Source organism: Bufo gargarizans, chromosome 8 (genome assembly GCF_014858855.1).
Source record: "Bufo gargarizans isolate SCDJY-AF-19 chromosome 8, ASM1485885v1, whole genome shotgun sequence".
In the NCBI taxonomy this organism is placed as follows: Eukaryota; Metazoa; Chordata; class Amphibia; order Anura; family Bufonidae; genus Bufo; species Bufo gargarizans.
In genome coordinates, this window is record NC_058087.1 from 120286311 (window position 1) to 120301670 (window position 15360).

Genomic DNA, 15360 nt, shown 5'->3' on the forward strand with positions numbered 1-15360 from the left:
GCTCAGCCTATGCAAAAATCTCAATGGTAGAAAATTGCATACCCTCGTTCCTCGACTGTATGAAACCTGAACACCCTATAATAGTGAGGGGACATGACCACCGGCTCCCTACACTTAATACGGAGGGAGTCAGGGTCACCTAGGATCAAGCCCACAGGAAAATAAAGAAACAGACTTATCTTGTGGATGCAGCAGTAACAGCTTCTAGCATCAGCACACTCCAGGAAGTTGTATAAACCGCAAGGTAAGGCAGTATGGGGAGGAGATATATAGGGAGGCAATCACTGCTAATAGATGACAGCTGAGAGAGGGTGGAGAGATGTCAAAACAAAAGCAAAACAAAAGAAGATCGTGCAGAAGGTACTGAAGAACGTCTAACAGAACTTCAAAGATCTGGTGGTGACAAAACCTCATCAAGTCTATCCCAGACCCTTTTTAGACCAACGTCTGGATAATTTACATTGATGTCTCTAATCCTTTTAGCGTGTTTGGCGGACTCACTTCCCAGCCATTTTACCAAGAGATCCAGTTCCTCGATACATGACAGACCTAAGTCTCTGGTGGCACTTTGGAAGGAAGCTCGCCAAGCTCTATAGTTCTCAGCATGGTAGCTGAACTTTACAAGTCCCTTGGTGACCAGCTCACGTCGAACAAGGAACCTGGCAAAGTCCATTGTGGCTTGACTGGCACTGGAATCGGCTGGTGTTGTGTTGTCAGAGTGAATTTGCGGTGCGTGGCCATACCTGTTGGAAGTCTCTGGTTTAATCCGGTCTGTGTAATATCGTTCTGAAGCAAAGGGCATCTCTCTTAGCAGGGGCGGATTTCTGATTTTCTGTTCTGGAAAAAAGTTGTTTAGCCGGTTTCACTCTGATGTGTATTCTCTAGTTTGCTGCAGGAAGACTGATAGACGACTTTCTGAAGATCCGAACAAGCATGTTGGATTGGCTTGTCAACAAACCGCTTTGTAACAATACAGCCTGGACCGCAGCGGCTCCCTGTGACGATACGCTGGCTTGCGTTCCAGCGTGGAATGCAGCGACCGCCTGTGTTGTTACACTGGCTTGCGCTCCAGCGTGGAACGCAGTGGCCGCCGGGCCTTCTGTGACTCCGCCCACTTACCATTCAGCCCTTAAATTGAAGACAGGTGCTAAGCAGGGTGTTCCACTAATGGAGTGCGCACCCTGCTAGCTCCATGGTATCTGAAGACTCTGTCCACATATCCAAACCTGGATGCCTAACTACATTGTGAAGGACTGTCTACCTTCTTGCCACTGGCTTTCTAGCCAGGACCAACTAACCGCAAGTATATGCCTGTTACCTGCTCTGATTAATGTCCTGAACTCAGAGTGAACCTACTGCATAGTGTATACTAAACTGTGGACATGCTATACAAACTCTGAACCTACTGCATAATATATATCAAACTGTGGACATGCTATACTAACTCTGAACCTACTGCATAGTATATATCAAACGGTGGACATGCTATACTAACTCTGAACCTACTGCATAGTATATATCAAACTGTGGACATGCTATACTAACTCTGAACCTACTGCATAGTATATATCAAACTGTGGACATGCTATACAAACTCTGAACCTACTGCATAGTATATATCAAACTGTGGACATGCTATACTAACTCTGAACCTACTGCATAGTGTATACTAAACTATGGACATGCTATATAAACTCTGAACCTATGGCATACTATATACTAAACTGAGGACATGCTATATACTACCTTTGAAGCTATTGCATACTAGATGCTAACTCTGAACGTTGCACAAGCTTATACTAACTCGTGACTCCTGTAATTCTGAGAGTCCCTCCTTACCATCAGTAAAACTAATTAGATGGATAGCGGTAAATGATTTTGTTACCCCAAACTCTCCGCCTAAGACTGAGAGTGACGCCTGGGGTACATACTGAGTAACCGCGAATCCCACAGCCAAACACAAGGGTGGTGGGATAATAGTGGATGTCCATTGCTTCCGCAGTTGAGATCCTAACTGATCAACTAAGTGCGTTACATGCTTTGTATTAAGCTGTGGATCTGGGTCGTCATCTGACTTGTAATGTTGATAGACGTATTGTAAGGTACGCTGTTCTGGATCTTGGCAATCAAGTTCTGGCTGGACAATGCTGCGATGACTCTTGGTTTCGAGATGTTCCGTGGCTTCTAGAAATTCTGCTTCTGCTATGGCAGCTGCTGTTTCTTTATCAGCGGCGAGTTTTACTTGAGTTGCTTCAATTTGCGCTTTCTCCAGCTTTATCTTCATCTCTTGTTCTGTGAAGATGGCTTTTGCCTTTGCAGCTTCTGCTTTTGCGCGGGCAATGGAGGCAGCTTCTCTGATTGATGTCCTGTTAGAGCCACTTATATGAGACCTTGTCTTGACTGAAGATGCTCGACTATTAGACATGTTGTGACTGTTAGGAGACTGCTGCAATATCCGTAAGTAGACTCTGCGTGATTAATGGCGGGCTCCGTGTAGTCTGATATTAGGTGCGACTGTTAGGAGACTGCTGCAATATCCATATGCAGGCTCTGCGTGGATAATGGCGGGCTCTGTCTAGTGTGATCTTCTGAGTTTGTTCTCAGCAGTCATTTCACTATACTGTCCTCATACACGTTAGCACGGTGTGTAATCTGACATGTAGCTAAACCTTCTGTCTTCAGAGAAAGAGAGAATTTTCAGCTTTAATGTTCTCTTTTATTGCTAGTAGATTGACAGGAAAGGTGAAACTACAGAATAAAACAGTAGCATTTTAGAACATAAATATTCATGGTACATGGCATAAGACACAGAATAATCTGCTATACACGCAGTACATGAGATAATACAATAGTAATGAGCTATCAGATACAAGAAACATATATTGAACTACAGTAAATGTCATAAGATAGTGTCCTAACCGACTATGCTTAAAAACAGGCTGAATAACAGATGATGGGGCAGGAAAACCAGTGAGAGAGTGTGGCTCCTGAGACATAAGATGGTTGCTGCTTCTCATACAAGCACAAGACTGCCAAGAACCAGGAACTACCCACAATGCCCTGGGACTCCCATAATGCATAGGAAAAACAGGCTGGATGAAATACATGAACTCATCAATAGATGGTGCTGTTACCATACAATATAATATAGATGAAATGCAACAGGTAGATTGCAATAGACTGGGAAACTGTACAGTCGTGGCCAAAAGTTTTGAGAATTATATAAATATTGGAAATTGGAAAAGTTGCTGCTTAAGTTTTTATAATAGCAATTTGCATATACTCCAGAATGTTATGAAGAGTGATAAGATGAATTGCATAGTACTTCTTTGCCATGAAAATAAACGTAATCCCCAAAAAAACCTTTCCACTGCATTTCATTGCTGTCATTAAAGGACCTGCTGAGATCATTTCAGTAATCGTCTTGTTAACTCAGGTGAGAATGTTGACGAGCACAAGTCTGGAGATCATTATGTCAGGCGGATTGGGTTAAAATAGCAGACTTGACCTGTTAAAAGGAGGATGATGCTTGAAATCATTGTTCTTCCATTGTTAACCATGGTGACCTGCAAAGAAACGTGTGCAGCCATCATTGTTTTGCATAAAAATGGCTTCACAGGCAAGGATATTGTGGCTATTAAGATTGCACCTCAATCAACAATTTATAGGATCATCAAGAACTTCAAGGACAGAGGTTCAATTCTTGTCAAGAAAGTCCAGCAAGCGCCAGGATTGTCTCCTAAAGAGGATTCAGCTGTGGGATCGGAGTGCCACCAGTGCAGAGCTTGCTCAGGAATAGCAGCAGGCAGGTGTGAGCGCATCTGCACGCACAATGAGGCGAAGACTTTTGGAAGATGGCCTGTCAAGAAGGGCAGCAAAGAAGCCACTTCTCTCCCAAAAAAAACATCAGGGACAGATTGATCTTCTGCAGAAAATATGGTGAATAGACTGCTGAGGACTGGGGCAAAGTCATATTCTCCGATGAAGCCTCTCTCCGATTGTTTGGGGCATCAGGAAAAAGGCTTGTCCGGAGAAGCAAAGGTGAGCTCTACCATCAGTCCTGTGTCATGCCAACAGTAAAGCATCCTGAGACCATTCATGTGTGGGGTTGCTTCTCATCCAAATGAGTGGGCTCACTCACAATTTTGCCCAAAAACACAGCCATGAATAAAGAATGGTACCAAAACACCCTCCAACAGCAACTTCTTCCAACAACAGTTTGGTGGAGAACAATGCATTTTCCAGCACGATGGAGCACTGTGCCATAAGGCAAAAGTGATAACTAAGTGGCTCGGGGACCAAAACGTTGACATTTTGGGTCCATGGCCTGGAAACTCCCCAGATCTTAATCCCATTGAGAACTTGTGGTCAATCTCCAAGAAGTGATTATGAAAGAATGGGTTGCTATCAGTCAGGAATTGGCCCAGAAGTTGATTGAGAGCATGCCCAGTCGAATTGCAGAGGTCCTGAAAAAGAAGGGCCAACACTGCAAATACTGACTCTGCATAAATGTCATGTAATTGTCGATAAAAGCCTTTGAAACGTATGAAGTGCGTGTAATTATATAAGTTAGCGGAAATTGATTTTTTTTTGTTTTTTCTCACAAAGTCTCCCTTTCCGCAAACTTGGGACAAAAAGTTAAATCTTTCATGGACTCAATATGCCCCTCAGCGAATACCTTGGGGTGTTTTCTTTCCGAAATGGGGTCACATGTGGGGTATTTATACTGCCCTGGCATTTTAGGGGCCCTAAAGCGTGAGAAGTCTGGAATATAAATGTCTAAAAAAATGTACGCATTTGGATTCCGTGAGGGGTATGGTGAGTTCATATGAGATTTTATTTTTTGACACAAGTTAGTGGAATATGAGACTTTGTAAGAAAAAACAATAAAACAGAACAAATCAATTTCCGCTAACTTGTGCCAAAAAAAAGGCTAAATGGAGCCTTACAGGGGGGTGATCAATGACAGGGGGGTGATCAGGGAGTGTATATGGTGTGATCACCGCCCTGTCATTGGTCACCCCCCTGTAAGGCTCCATTCAGACGTCCGTATGTGTGTTGCGGATCCGATCCATGGATGCGTGGATCCGTAAAACACATACGGACGTCTGAATGGAGCCTTACGGGGGGGGGGTGATCATCCCATATAGACTCCCTGATCACCCCCCTGAAAGGCTCCATTCAGACCTCCGTATGTGTTTTTCAGATCCGATCCATGGATGCGTGGATCTGTAAAACACATACGGATGTCTGAATGGAGCCTTACAGGGGGTGATCAATGACAGGGGGGTGATCAGGGAGTCTATATGGGGTGATCACCCCCCTGTCACTGATCACCCCCCTGTAAGGCTCCATTCAGACGTCCGTATGTGTTTTGAGGATCCGATCCATGGATGCGTGGTTCCGTAAAACACATACGGATGTCTGAATGGAGCCTTACAGGGGAGTGATCAATGACAGGGGGGTGATCAATGACAGGGAGTGATCAGGGAGTCTATATGGGGTGATCACCCCCCTGTCATTGATCACCCCCCCTGTAAGGCTCCATTCAGATGTCCGTATGTGTTTTGCGGATCCGATCCATGGATCTGTGGATCCGTAAAACACATACGGACATCTAAATGGTCCCTAACAGGAGGGTGATCAATGACAGGGGGGTGATCAGGGAATCTATATGGGGTGATCAGGGGTTAATAAGGGGTTAATAAGTGACAGGGGGGGGGTGTAGTGTAGTGTGGTGCTTGATGCTACTTTACTGAGCTGCCTGTGTCCTCTGGTGGTCGATCCAAGCAAAAGGGACCACCAGAGGACCAGGTAGCAGGTATATTAGACGCTGTTATCAAAACAGCGTTTAATATACCTGTTAGGGGTTAAAAAAATCGCATCTACAGCCTGCCAGCGAACGATCGCTGCTGACAGGCTGTAGATCCACTCGCTTACCTTCCGATCCTGTGAATGCGCGCACCTGTATGCGCGCGCGTTCACAGGAAATCTCGCGCCTCGCGAGATGACGCGTATATGCCTCAATGTGCCTGGGAAAGCCGCCTCCGGACCTCCTGCATTAGGCGGTCCGGAGGCTGTTAAGCTCTAATTATGAGAGGTATACCTTACAATAAAAAAGGGTAAAGAACAAAATAAAATAAATGTGGATAAATGTAACGGAAGCAGTAAATGTAAAATAGAAAGCATTTAAATCACTAATACCGAAAGGTTGCAAAAAAGCATTGAAAAACTGTAAGGAAAAAAATAGAATATGTAAAAGACAAAGGCACCCAAGCTAGAGACAAAGAGACTTATGAGACTCTAAAATGTTCTTCAATTATGTAAATGATAAAAAGTTACAGAGTGATAAGGGAGGAGTTGTAGAGAACAAAGAGGAGAAAATGAATCAGTTAAATATTTGTAAAAGTAAATTTCCCATTAAAAGTGGCCTGTCTGACCCAGGAGGAAGTGCAGTGGCGTCTTACAAAAGATTAAAATAGATAAATTGCCAGGATCACATGGCATACACCACCATATCCTAAGATAATTAAGTAATGTCATAGACAGACCTTTATTTCTGATATTTAAAGAGGACCTGTCGCCACTCCGGATATGCCTGTTTTAATAGCTTCATGCTTTCCCCATGTAATAACAATTCTGGAGCATCTATTCTTATGATTCTATGTTGCGCCATTTCTTTATTATTACAACAAGAAGTTATGAATGGATTGCTAGCAACCTGCAGTAAGGGTACGGATGGGTGTTAACCAGTTGGGAGTGTGTCTCTGCAATGGCAGCACTGACTGGATAGAGTCTGTGCAGGAACACCCCCCCAAACTTATTACCACACTTCTGTACCCTCACTGCTAGCAATTCATTCATAACTTCTAGTAGAAATAATAAAGGAATGACACAATACAGGTCCTTCTAAAAAAAATTGCATATTGTGATAAAGTTCATTATTTTCTGTAATGTACTGATAAACATTAGACTTTCATATATTTTAGATTCATTACACACAACTGAAGTAGTTCAAGCCTTTTATTGTTTTAATATTGATGATTTTGGCATACAGCTCATGAAAACACAAAATTCCTATCTAAAAAAATTAGCATATCATGAAAAGGTTCTCTAAACGAGCTATTAACCTAATCATCTGAATCAACTAATTAACTCTAAACACCTGCAAAAGATTTTATAACAAGACACGGAGGCTTCGTATTGCATAACTCCTTCTTTACTGAAAACCACAGCAGCAAAGAGTTAACATAAAAAATGAAGGACAACCCCAAACAGTCCCTCCCACTATACAGTCCATAAATAGGTCCTCCTCCGTCCTCTCTTCCTCTTTCTTTGCTGCTGCCCACAGCAGATAAGTACCTCTCCGTTTTTCTATTAGATTTATTTCTAACCGGTAGCATTTAAAGCTTGGTTAATTTAAATGCTTATCTGTTACCTTGGTGCTTCCTGTATAGCTACCAAAGTTTGTGTGATTTGGTTAATTTCATCCCTTTCGTTTGTTATGGTTGATTCCACCAAGGGTTTTGTCTGTCTCCCTTAATGCAGGTTCCGTGCGCATCGCTGCGCCTTTTATTGTCCCCTCTGTGCCGCCGATTCCCCCCCCCTCCCTTCCCCTACTTACTTCAGGCGCCATTTTCTGTGCGGCTTTCCGTTCGCGCCTCGCGCTTCTTGCCGCCCGAAATCTCGCGTCTCGCGGGATTTCGGCGGCAGCCGCGGGAGGGGGCGGAGCGGGACGCTCGATCACGTCTCGGGCGCCATCTTGGTACTCTATACAGTACGGCGCAGGGGCTGCTTCTGGGCGCTTCCTTGTTTCCCTGGGTGTAGGGGGCGTGTCGGTTTTCCCTCCCCTGCACCTACTTCCGTTTCCGTCGGCACGATTGTTCCCTCACGGCTTGGACATCGGTGCCTGCTCCTGTCTGCCCTGATCTCAGATAGGTGTTTGTCCTGATCTTTGCTCTTTCTTCCTCAGGAGTGACTAACTCCTTAGCATGTCTCTGCCCAACGATACCCCCTCTGTACCCCCCGCTCTAGAGGGCCCCTCCTCTGACCCTGCCATGCTCCCTGCAGTTTCAAATACGGTTCACACTGACTCCCATGCTGTAGATTTACAACAATCTATATCTGCAGCAATAGCCAATGCCATGGGTAATGTCTCTTCTATGATTTCTCAGTCGATTTCTCAGGCGCTTAGAGCGCAGAACACTGCCCCAGCCCAGCCCGTGGCTGTGGCCCCGGTTACCTCCAGAATTGATTGCAATGATGGCTTAGCTCCATCAAAAGACGACGTGCATAGGTCACGTAAGAGAGCCTGCCCGCGCCAGGCGGAAAAAGCGCGCCCCTGGAAATCCGCTCGGGCTCGTCCCGAACTCAGCTCTGACTCTGAAATTGAGTCTGATGAGGAGGTTTTTAGTGACGGTCATTATGCCTCTGATGCAGACCTTGAAGGGGTCCAGGTGGCTGACGAATTGGAAGGGTTTTCCCCTCCGCTTCATCCCCCCTCCAGTGCGGGTCCGGATGATAATCTCCCGGGATCTAGTTCCCTGATTGACCCCCTTTTTGATCCAGACAGCCTCCACCATCCGAGGTCGTCCGAATGGTTGCCTATCCCACACGTGGCACAATATCTGGAGAGTAGAGTGAGAAAACCTCTTTCCAAAGAAACCCGGAATAAATTGAAGGCTGAATGCCCTCGCCCCTTAATCCCAAATAAAGTGTGCGACACGCCCAATGTGGATCCCAAGATGATCCAGTTTCTTTCCAAGTCGGGATTTAACCCCCGCAAGGGCCTGGACTCTGCTCTTCGGGCTTGTCAGGACAAGCTCTTGGACAGTCTGGGACCCATGACTAAAATATTTGAGTTGGCTGAAACTGCCAGAATTGAGGGTACGGCCATAGACCCAGAAGAACTCAGTGGCTGGGCACAACGTGCCATTTGTTTACTGGGGAACGTCAATTCCTCATTATCTATTGAACGTAGAAAAGCATTGCTCATGAAGATTGAGCCCAAACTCTCTAACATGGCTTTGACCGAGGCTGGCAAAGAGGCCCAGGGGCTCCTGTTTGGCGATAGTTTTATTAAAGACCTGGGTAAATTTGTGGGAGCTTTTACTGCGCTGGATAAGGCTCAGAGCTCCATGCGTAAGGTATTCCACGGGCGTGTCTCTAATAGGGCCGGCAGTTTCAGGGGCCGACTGTCCGGCCGTGTCCACTTCCAGACGCGTGGAAACGCTCGAGGTTCCTATAATCATAGACCGTCCTTCCAAGACCAGAGACAGCAGTCTACCTTCTTCCCTTCCAGAGGCCAGACATTTCGCTCCAGAGGATTCAGAGGCAACCTCGGCTCAAGGCGTCCACTTGGTAAGTCCTCAAAGCCTATTTCTTTCTTTCAACCCTTGTATCGGGGGCAGACTCCGACATTTTTTACCCGCTTGGAACCGGGTAACCTCCGATCCGTGGATACTAGCCACGGTCCAGGGTTTTCGTATAGATCTGGTGGTATCTCACCTGTCGCTCCCAGATCCTCATCCACTAGTACTGTCAAAATCGGCCCAATCTTGCATGGACCGAGAGCTCCGTTCCCTGTTAGACAAAGGAGCAATAGAGGAAGCTCCTCCTCACTCCTGCGGGGTGGTCAGCAATATGTTTTTGGTGGAGAAGAAAGGGGGCCAGTTCCGGCCGGTAATCAACTTGCGGAATCTGAACAGGTTTGTGTGTTACCGCCATTTCAAAATGGAAGGGATTCACTTGCTCAGGGACCTTTTGCTTCCAGGAGACTGGATGGTGAAGCTAGACCTGAAAGACGCTTATCTGACGGTCCCTGTGGCCCCTCAGTCCAGAGCGCTCCTTCAATTCCGTTGGCACGGCCTTCTGTGGCAATTCACGTGTCTTCCATTTGGCCTCTCGTCGGCCCCCTGGTGTTTCACCAAGTTGATGCGACCGGTGGTGGCTTGGCTTCGCAAGCAGGGAATTCGTCTTGTGATTTACCTAGACGATATCCTCTTCATGGCTCAATCTCCAGGGGAACTGTCTACTCACCTACAGGTTGCGATGTCTCTTATTACAGATCTGGGATTCGTTATCAACGCCGAGAAGTCCTGCCTTCATCCGTCCAGATCGATGGAATTCCTGGGTTTTGTGGTGAACTCCAGCGAGCAGACCCTTTGCCTCCCTGGATCCAAAATCAGGTCCATACGCAAGGAACTACGACACGTTCTGAGGCTTCCGCGGATGTCGCTCCGTCACCTGGCACGCATTATTGGTCTTCTGTCCTCGTCCATCCAGGCGATCTTTCCGGCACCCCTTCACTATCGGGCGTTGCAGCGACTGAAGATCGCGCATCTCCAGGCGGGTGCGTCCTACGCCGATTTGGTGACTCTGGACCACGAGACGAGGGACGAACTCATATGGTGGATCGCCAACCTCGACGCGTGGAATGGCAAGGCCATCGTGGGTCCTCAGCCGGATCTGATCGTGGAGTCGGACGCCAGTCTCCTCGGCTGGGGGGCATACTGCAATGGGGTCTCCACCGGAGGACCCTGGTCAGGCAACGAGTCCCATCTCCACATAAACGCTCTGGAGTTGTTAGCAGGTTCCTTCGCCATCCGCAGCTTTACCAGCGACAGAGTGTCGGCTTGTGTCAGACTCAGGATGGACAATGTGTCGGCCGTGCGTTATGTCAACGCCATGGGGGGCACCCATTCATCGATCCTGACCCATCAAGCGAAGGATTTTTGGGCCTTTTGCCTGGACAGAGGCTTTACGGTGATCGCGGAATATATACCAGGGCTACACAATACTTTCGCGGATTGGAGTTCTCGTCATTCTTCGGACTTCAGCGATTGGAGATTAGATCCAGCCGTTTTCTCCTCCATCAGATCCCTGTGGGGACCTCTCTCTATGGATCTCTTTGCTTCACGTTGGAACACCCAGCTTCCGCACTTCTACAGTTGGAGACCGGATCCTCTGTCGGTGGCTGTAGACGCCCTTCTGCAGGATTGGTCAGGTCAACTGGCTTACGCTTTTCCCCCATTTGCGCTCATCCCGAGGGTGTTGTCTCAGGTCCGTCGCCAACTCGCGGACTTAGTGCTGGTGGTCCCCTTTTGGCAAGCCCAATCTTGGTTCCCACAGCTCCTGGAACTTCTAGTGGAGGATCCTCGTCTTCTTCCATCATTCCCGGAGCTTCTCCGCGGACCTCTGGACCAACTTCACCCGCTGGTGGCGGACAGCTCTCTTCGTCTACTGGTGTGCAGAATCTCAGGGACCATTGGGGCGTCGCAAGCTTATCGGGAACGGCTCGTACCCTTCTGGAGAACGAGTGGGCTCCCGGAACCCGACGCGCTTATCAGTCAGCCTGGAAACGTTGGTCTGGCTGGTGCGTGGGGCGGAGTCTGGATCCCCTTTCAGCTCCTGTGACGGACATCCTGGAGTTCTTGACGTCTCTTTATGAAGAGGGTAAAGCTTATAGGTCCATTAACCTTTTCCGTTCGGCCATATCCTCTCGACACCAAGGGTTTGCGGGTTGCCCAGCTGGTCAACATCCGTTAGTGTGTCGCCTCCTGAAAGGGTCACGCTTATCTCGCCCTCCTAGACCCCGGTTCACGAGTTCTTGGGACGTTACGTTGGTGCTTCAATTTTTCTCTTGTTGGCCCCTCAATTCTTCTTTAAGTCTACGTCAACTCTCGGCGAAGCTGGTCAGCCTGCTGTGTTTGATTTCCTGCAAAAGGGTTTCGGATGTGCGGGCCTTAGACTTCGATGCTCTGTCTTTTACTCCGGACGGTGTCTTGTTTAATATATCACGCCGCTCGAAGACCAATATTCGAGCGGTATCTTACCCGGCTTTTCCTGACAATCAAGCCCTTTGCCCGGTGCTCTGTTTGAAGGAGTACTTGAGCCGCACGATTTCCTTACGTGCACCTTCTCACCCGCAATTGTTCATTTCGTTCCGCAGGCCTTTTCTCCCGGTTGCTAGCGTCACTTTATCTCGGTGGGTTAAGTGGATCCTTTCCCTGGCTGGAGTGGATACGTCCATTTTCACGGCTCATTCGGTGAGGGGAGCTTCGGCTACCTCCATGACCATTGCGGGGGCGCGTCTGGAGGATGTTCTTCGTTTGGCCGATTGGTCTAGAGCTTCTACGTTTCGGGAGTTTTATTTCAGACCACCTCCACATGCTTTTTCTGCGGTGATTTCGACGCTTTAAACTTGCAATACGAAGCCTCCGTGTCTTGTTATAAAATTGCATGATTTTCCTATTTTATGACGTAAAGTCATGATTTTATTAAAGACACGGAGGCGAGTATTGCCCACCCTGTTTGTATTTGGCCCTCCCTATTTTGCTTGCTTATATGTTATTTATATATGATAACTAAGGACTGTGTTATATTATTTATTGCTTTATTTATGATTGACACTTTTTCTCCCACATGCTTGGAATGGACTTTGGGTCCAGGGATTACCTTGTATTATCCTGTTTTTTCTTTTCCGTAGGTTGATTCCCGATGCAGACCTCGTGTGCGGTCCAGGATGTTCTTGGGGCCTGTTGGCCGTTGTTCCGGTTGACCCCAGGTTCCAGTTCTCGGTTCATGGTTTCCGGTTGGAGTTTCTGTTACAGGATGTTTCGGTCCAGTATTCTAGTGGTCCACATCAAAGAAAGAGGAAGAGAGGACGGAGGAGGACCTATTTATGGACTGTATAGTGGGAGGGACTGTTTGGGGTTGTCCTTCATTTTTTATGTTAACTCTTTGCTGCTGTGGTTTTCAGTAAAGAAGGAGTTATGCAATACTCGCCTCCGTGTCTTTAATAAAATCATGACTTTACGTCATAAAATAGGAAAATCATGCAATTCCTGAGGCTTTTAAAAACTCCCAGCCTGGTTCATTACTCAAAACCGCAATCATGGGTAAGACTGCCGACCTGACTGCTGTCCAGAAGGCCATCATTGACACCCTCAAGCAAGAGGGTAAGACACAGAAAGAAATTTCTGAACGAATAGGCTGTTCCCAGAGTGCTGTATCAAGGCACCTCAGTGGGAAGTCTGTGGGAAGGAAAAAGTGTGGCAGAAAACGCTGCACAACGAGAAGAGGTGACCGGACCCTGAGGAAGATTGTGGAGAAGGACCGATTCCAGACCTTGGGGGACCTGCGGAAGCAGTGGACTGAGTCTGGAGTAGAAACATCCAGAGCCACCGTGTTCAGGCGTGTGCAGGAAATGGGCTACAGGTGCCGCATTCCCCAGGTCAAGCCACTTTTGAACCAGAAACAGCGGCAGAAGCGCCTGACCTGGGCTACAGAGAAGCAGCACTGGACTGTTGCTCAGTGGTCCAAAGTACTTTTTTCGGATGAAAGCAAATTTTGCATGTCATTCGGAAATCAAGGTGCCAGAGTCTGGAGGAAGACTGGGGAGAGGGAAATGCCAAAATGCCTGAAGTCCAGTGTCAAGTACCCACAGTCAGTGATGTCAGCTGCTGGTGTTGGTCCACTGTGTTTTATCAAGGGCAGGGTCAATGCAGCTAGCTATCAGGAGATTTTGAAGCACTTCATGCTTCCATCTGCTGAAAAGCTTTATGGAGATGAAGATTTCATTTTTCAGCACGACCTGGCACCTGCTCACAGTGCCAAAACCACTGGTAAATGGTTTACTGACCATGGTATTACTGTGCTCAATTGGCCTGCCAACTCTCCTGAACTGAACCCCATAGAGAATCTGTGGGATATTGGGAAGAGAAAGTTGAGAGACGCAAGACCCAACACTCTGGATGAGCTTAAGGCCGCTATCCATAACATCTCAGCAGTGCCACAGGCTGATTGCCTCCATGCCACGCCACATTGAAGCAGTCATTTCGACAAAAGGATTCCCGACCAAGTATTGAGTGCATAACTGAACATAATTATTTGAAGGTTGACTTTTTTTGTATTAAAAACACTTTTCTTTTATTGGTCGGATGAAATATGCTAATTTTTTTAGATAGAAATTTTGGGTTTTCATGAGCTGTATGCCAAAATCATCAATTTTAAAACAATAAAAGGCTTGAACTACTTCAGTTGTGTGTAATGAATCTAAAATATATGAAAGTCTAATGTTTATCAGTACATTACAGAAAATAATGAACTTTGGCCTCGCGACCGGGAACAAAACCGACCTGGTCACCTCCGACGAAAGAGCTTACTAAAGGACTAATCCTGTTAGCCAAGAGAGCTGCGTATAGCTTCAGATCCACATTCAGTAATGAAATGGGCCTGTAGTTGGAACAGTCTGTTATGTCTTTCCCCTCCTTGGGCAACACTGCGATGTGCGCGAGAAGAGATTCTTCCCTCAGGCTATCTACTCTGCCTATCGAATTGAAATATTTTACTAAGTGCGGAGTCAGAGTGCTTTTGAATTTGAAGCAGACGGCCCTGGTCGCCTCCGACGCGGAAAAAGCTTTTGACCGTTTGAATTGGATGTACTTAAAAGGGGTACTGCAGAAATTGCAGTTCACGGATGAATTTATTGATAAAATTATGGCCTTATACACAATTCCAAGCGCCAAAGTAAAAGTAAACGGTACGCTTTCAGAGGCATTCCGTATAAAAAATGGAACTAGACAGGGCTTCCCCCTTTCCCCATTACTATTCATCTTATCTCTCGAACCCTTCTTTGCTAGGATTAGGGACAATATTAACATTAGCGGGCTGTCCACAGGCACAGAGGAGCACAAAATAGCTGCATATGCAGATGATGCTCTGTTTATAATTACAAAGCCAGAAACCTCACTTCCACACTTATTAGAAGAATTTGACAAATTCAATATGGTCTCGGATTTTAAAATTAACCTCTCCAAATCTGAAATATATAATGTCAATGTGAGCAATAGGTCTTGGAAGAAGGTTATAGCCATCAGTTCCTTAAAGCCTGCGAAGAATTGTTTTAAATATCTAGGGGTAAACATGTGTGGCAACTCTTCAGAGCTATATAAGTTAAATTTCCCAAATATTTTAAAATCGATTGAAGGTCAACTTAAGGAATGGGAGGATTTATGGATTTCCTGGTTTGGGAGAATTTATGGATTTCCTGGTTTGGGAGAATTAACTTGGTCAAAATGTATGTTGTACCTAAAGTCCTGTACTTAATACAAACAATCCCTATAAATATCCCCAAAGCCTTTTTCAATAAATATAGGAGGATCATTTCAAAATTATTTGGAAAGGTAAACAGAGCAGGCTCTCATATGATCTCCTATCCCGCTCCAAGGATCGTGGAGGTGTTAACCTCCCTGATTTAGAAAAATAATACAAAGCCTCGTCCCTGTCCAGGACCTTTGAATGGTTCATTCGTCCAATCAGAAAAAAATGGGTCATTGCTGAGAAAGATCTCGTTGGCCT